Below are 6,165 nucleotides of genomic sequence, written 5' to 3' on the forward strand. Positions count from 1 at the left end.
GCGTCTGTGGCTTTGCCAAATCAGGCAGACCAGAATTTAGAATCAGTCTCGAAAACCATTGAAATTCACACTCTTAGCAGGAGAGCTGAAATGTGGCACTAGGGAAGTCACACACATACACACACACACATACACATACACATACATGTACACACAAACACACACACACACACACACACACACACAATGATTGAAGGATTTTGAGTCCCCTAGTGCCCGAGCCATCTCTGATTAGACTACAGTGGATGCAGTCTTTCAAACAGAGAGCATTTACAACACACACACACACACACACATACACACAGTTACACATTTTAAGAGTTTTTATACAGTATATATTTCCCTAGAATGTTTTTTAATTTGTATTAAACGCCTTCATTTCAATTGTTACTTTTTTATTTTCTACCGATACTGAAAAGCTACAGACCAAGGAGCAACACAGGACTTTTATCCCCCCTCCCCCTCTAAAATATATTGTTTTTATCTTTTATGTTTATAAAAGAGAAATAATTTAGTGTGGATGTTTTTATTTTGTCTTTTTCGTTCCTTTTTTGGAGATTTGAATTTTTGTGTATTTGTGCTTGTATATTTAAGGTAGTAGCAAAGTTCTGTCTGACTGTAATAAAATGTATTCTTACTTAGATTTACCTAAAGCCATCCCGATCTAATGTAAAGAAACAAAAATAGGAAAAAGGAGAAAAAACACTCATGAACCCGTCCCTCTTATCTTCCCACCTGCTCTTTCCTCCTCCTCCTCCTCCTCTTCCTCCTCCCTCTTTTTTAAAACTGTAAATTAAATTACAAACCCCAGGGGTACAATGGCACCATGGAAAGATGATTTTACTGTGTCTGTTGATTTCTTTTTTCTTTTCTTTTCTTTTTTTGTATTTATTTTTGGAAATTTCAGAAACTCACTCATATATTTCATGTATACAGAAAGTGATTTTTTTTTCACTTAACAATCATCACAACTTTTGTGTACTGCAACCTTCAACCTGATGTCAAGTGAATGTGCTCGCTGAGTTTGTTAGTTAACCAGTGAATTTGAAGTTTAATCACTGGCTACAAACAGAGGGTTTTTTATTAGTTTTCTGTCCAAACTGTCTTTTATTTGTGTGGTCTCTTTTGATAAATCCACAGAGTGACGCCACCAGTCATCCAAGCATCTTCTAAAACCAGCTTAACATTAAGTCCAGTCGGCATATTTGGTAGCAATGCTGAGTCTGTAGATTCGAATAAAAAGCGGCTGAAGCTCTGTTATTCTTTTGTACATTTCCATTTCGTTTCAGTTAAATCCAGCAGCAGTTATGATTGAGTTTGAATGGTGACTTGTACCTTCTCCAAACCCTGTAGAAAAATCATTGTTTGATATATATTTTTTGATTTGGTTAGTTTCTGCCCTTGATAATTAATGTATGGTACCAATAAAAAGATACATTTTCACTTTAAAAGATTGTGTAGTCGGTGAATTTATAATTATTCCAACACAGCTGATTAATGAAGTCAAGTGTTATTATTTTGTTCTTGGTCACTCTGGTAAATTTCAATTTGCTCTGTACAGTCCTGACAGTGATTTGACTAATGAGAATAACAGGTGTTTTCACTGCTGTTACAGAAGGTGTTAGTAAGGGTTCAGTGAAGAATCCAAAAATGAGGACTAATAGCAGTGTTAGGCTAAGAGAAAAACACAACATACAATGTGTGTGGACACATGTAACTGAAGATGATATAAAGCCCTTTTAAATATAGGAGGGGTTTACAGTGCAGTGATTTTAATTCCTTGAAGTCATTTTGATTTAAGCCGCAAAGGCAGAGCAATCCTGACCTGTAGTTCCTGGTATATCAGGGTCAAACTTCAAAAACATTGGATCATTAAAATCCCATAATGCAACTCATTAGTATGTAATTGTTTTCCCCTCCATGCATGGTAAATGTTTGTGTCTTTCACATTCCACATTGCCAGTTGGTAAAACATGCTTTTTGTTAAAAGATTTTCTCTGAGTCTCCAAGTCAAACCCCTGATGATGTCACAGGACAGTCGGTGTTAATTATCAGGCTTTAAAAGCAGAACCATAAAAGAAACCAAACTGATCTTGTGTTTGCAAATCTTTAAAATCGCCTCTTGTCAACGTGTGTTCCGGATGAGAGGGGAAGATGTACAGTAAACATCTTTTGTATCCTGCTGCTTCTGTTGCTTCCCTGTCCCTCTCCCCCAGGTTCTTGTTGAATTACAGACAACACATCACTCTGCTTCTCGGCTTCAAACAAAGCTGTGAAGTCTCATCCCTCTGCAGTCTGGCTGCTGTGACCTGTCAGTGGTGTTGGGCTTTCAGACAGACTTCAAGCTGTGTTGATCGGTATCCTGGTGCTCCTCAAATCTTGTCCTTCAGGCACCGAGGCCTGCTGGTTTTCTGTCCTATTGGGTAGTTAATTGCTTTTACCTGTCGATCCAGGTCTATGTCAGTCCTGAAACAGACAGCGGGGATGAAAACAACAAGGCGGCTGGCCTCTGAAGCACAAAGACCTGGTTGCAGACAAGTGCTCAGAGTACCGACCTCAGACAGGTAGTCATATTCACTTATAACACTGCTAGTCTGCTCTTTCTCCTTCTAAGGTTGTGTTTAAAGTAAAAAAAAAAAAAAAAGTGTCTTCCTGTTGATGTCACAGATGGTGCAGCTCAAGAGTGCAACCAATAACTGCAAAGACTTGGTGTGCAGCAGTGGGAGTGTTTCATTCATTGCACTTTGTTTCTGTTACAACCAGAAAAAGCTCACAGGTGGGTCAAGTTTGTCCAGGTAAGAGTCCAAATCCATATTTTTTCAGCTTGGATATAGTGCATTTGTTCCCTCTTCATCCTGTCTGTATCAAATCTTTTATTTTCCACACTTTACTGCAGCCAAAGTATTTCTGTGATGTGTTTGTGTTTCTCTTTGATTCACCAAAGTCAGGTCAGAGTCAGAGATACTAAAATATCTCCATATCAAACCTCTGTACTACATTCCCTGCCCTCTGCAACTCACCTGCCAACTATCAAACCTCTCGCAGGCATTTATTCGCCCCGCTGTGTCACACTGAACCAGCACAGCTTCCAGTCAGCATTAACCCTTACCGTCTTCTGGAGTAGAAGTAAAGCTGTGACCGCCTGATGGAAACTCTCACCTCCATGGAAGAGCAGACAGTCTCAGAGCTCATTCTAACCATTATGTCATTTCCTACATTGCATACATTTCACTAAGTAAATTACAGTATATAATATATTATGTGAATCTAAATCAACTTGATTAATTTTGCATTTGTAGGATTTTCTCAATTCTTCAATGCTTCTCGAGTGCACCCTGTCATTCTCTGATCTCCAATTCAAACTGTAAAACTTGAGTCCACTTATCAGTGACCTTTGACACATCCTATCATATGTGCCCTGGGACAAATGTGCCTTAATGTGCATTATCTTATGATGTGGTTGTCCTGTGGTGAAACATGTTTATTGGTCATCTATTAACAATGTGTTGGGTCACTTCACACACACTGCTCTGTTATTTTCATCACTGTCTGTCTGTTGTGTTTCTGAAATGTCACCAGGTCTCAGTCTCTGTTTGTCAGTCGAAATTCAGAAAGATGACTAAAACTATTTGTCTCATAAGGTTTCAGTGTCTTTGACTTAATGTGTTGTGGAGACACTGACATTAATGAAAAATCACAGCACGTACAGTCAACCCCCAATGCGATGCACGTCAGGGACACATAATATTTACAGTTTGTCTTTATCATAACCCTCACATAATGATACCTGCACCAGCTCGTGTTATGAGACATAACTTATAATTTAATAATAAAGAGTGTTTTCTGTGTGTGTTCATGTAAAGGGAAGAGTATCATTTTCTACTGCAATAAACTGCATTTTTACCCAAATCTTGAACATCTGGACACATACAGGACATGTTGGATTTTATTATTCATGGTGAGGAATGTACATTATGTATTCTACTGATACTGTATTTCCATCTGATACTGGCCACAAGTTAAATGGAACTGAGGGATATTTTAGTGGTGTCAAAGGTCATAATGAGACTAAACAGACATCTACATCTGTTCTGAAGAACCACACAACTATCACCGTTTTTTGGGAGGGAACTTTTCTCGCCCTGTATCTTCATGAAGTCTCTTATCTGTATCCAGAAAGATTAATTCACAAGATAAAACATCAATTTAGAGCTTTAGGCTTATAATACTGCTCCACAAACAACATTTTAAGCAACCCAAAAGTTAAAAATAACCTACATGGTGAATGTTTAGATGGTCATGATGACACGTTTGTACCCACTGACCATTAACCATAGTTATGATACAGCATTAGGGCTTGTATTTGCATATAAAGACAGTTAGGGCACAATTTTGCCTACCTGCCTTTCTTTAAGTGTCCATTAATGTTCGTGCACTCTCCTCAACTGCTATTATTCTCTTCTACTTCTTTCTCATTATATTCTCTATTCCTCCCTCTCTCCTGCCTCATCTACTTTTCTGTCTAATGACACGATAAAAGCAAAGCCTGTCTCATTTATTGCGGAAATTGAGGTGCTCCTCCATGTAGGCTTAACCAGAAATATTGCACCCTTGATGGTGAAGTTAATTTACTAAGGAGCTCATAAGGTCAAAACATGGAAGCATCAGTTGCTGTACCCTGATTCTTTACTTTAAACTGGAGCTAAAACTGATGAGCAATTTATTATCAAAGCGCAGAGAAATTGGTTTTTCACAGAGCTTTTACTCATTCACAATTAATGGGAATTAATGATCTGCTATGGTTAAAAAGCAGCTATGAATAACACATGACCGTCTTGTCTAATTTCCTCACTGTGGTTGCTTTTGCAAAAATGAAAGACAGTGGTGACCGAAAGCTCTGGATATGTAATAATTGCAGATGTTTAATAACGTTAAGTAATATATGTGTGCCTATGTGAGGAGGTGAGTAGCTCAAACAGAAATCAGCAACAAGTGGCCATAGATCACAGAGACAAGGACCAGACCTCTTCAGTCCCTCATCCCTACATAACTCATATATTGACCACATTTTGTAGACCCAGTGCAGCCCAGCTGATCCTGTCTAGATTGAGCCTATCAATGCACCAATTAGAAAAACAGATGCACCATCCCCTCAGTGTCACACTGATAGCTTTTTACTGTTATTTAATATGAACCTAACTTCTGATCTGCTTGAATTGACCTTCACTAAGCAGCGCTGATGTGAATACAGAGTGTACAACACTCTGCTTACTGATAGGCCTAATGCTTTCAAACATCTAAAGGCTATTCTTGATCATCAAACAATCTCTTTTAAACGCCCAGAAGTCTCACTGATGACACACACACACACACACACACACACACACACACACACACACACACACACACACACACACACACACATACACATACACACACACACACATACACACACACACACACAGTCTGATCACATCATCCTTTACAGATAAAACAGGATGCATTTGCTGAAGTTTGGACTGTCAGAGGAGATACAGTATAGATCAAGGCCTATATGTTAGTTGTCAGCAGAGTAAAACCTAACATCATTAAGAGGAGTCTACATACTGGAATTCGCTCCTGAGAATTATTGACATATGTTAATAAGATATCTGAAACCAAAAGATACAGGCTACCACATGAGACATATGCATGTTAAAAGTATATATATATATCTTTCTCTCTCAATTTCAATTCAATTCAATTCAATAGAGCTTTATTGGCATGCATGGGAACCATATGTTTACATTGCCAAAGCAAGTGTGACATAAAGCAAAAAACAGTAAATGTCTAAACAGAAAATACAGGAACAAAATAATAATAACTAAATTGGAAAATTGTGCTTTCACTGTACAAAGGCTTATATTATAGATGTGCAATAGTATAAATAAGGCATATAATGGTTGTGCAATAAAGGGCCTATAAACATATCAGTTAAACATGAACTTTTTAAGAATAAAATCTAATCAAACGATAAATATTATTGCGAAGATAGGGACGTTTTTCACTGAATGATCTCAAAGTATTTTTTTCCCCTCATTATACATAAATGGGATACATGTTACATAACCTCATAAATAACTTTATCTCACGATTAGACGTGCCAGCATCTGTGGGGCGCTAAGA

The sequence above is a fragment of the Scomber japonicus genome, chromosome 2 (genome assembly GCF_027409825.1).
Source record: "Scomber japonicus isolate fScoJap1 chromosome 2, fScoJap1.pri, whole genome shotgun sequence".
NCBI classification, from domain to species: domain Eukaryota; kingdom Metazoa; phylum Chordata; class Actinopteri; order Scombriformes; family Scombridae; genus Scomber; species Scomber japonicus.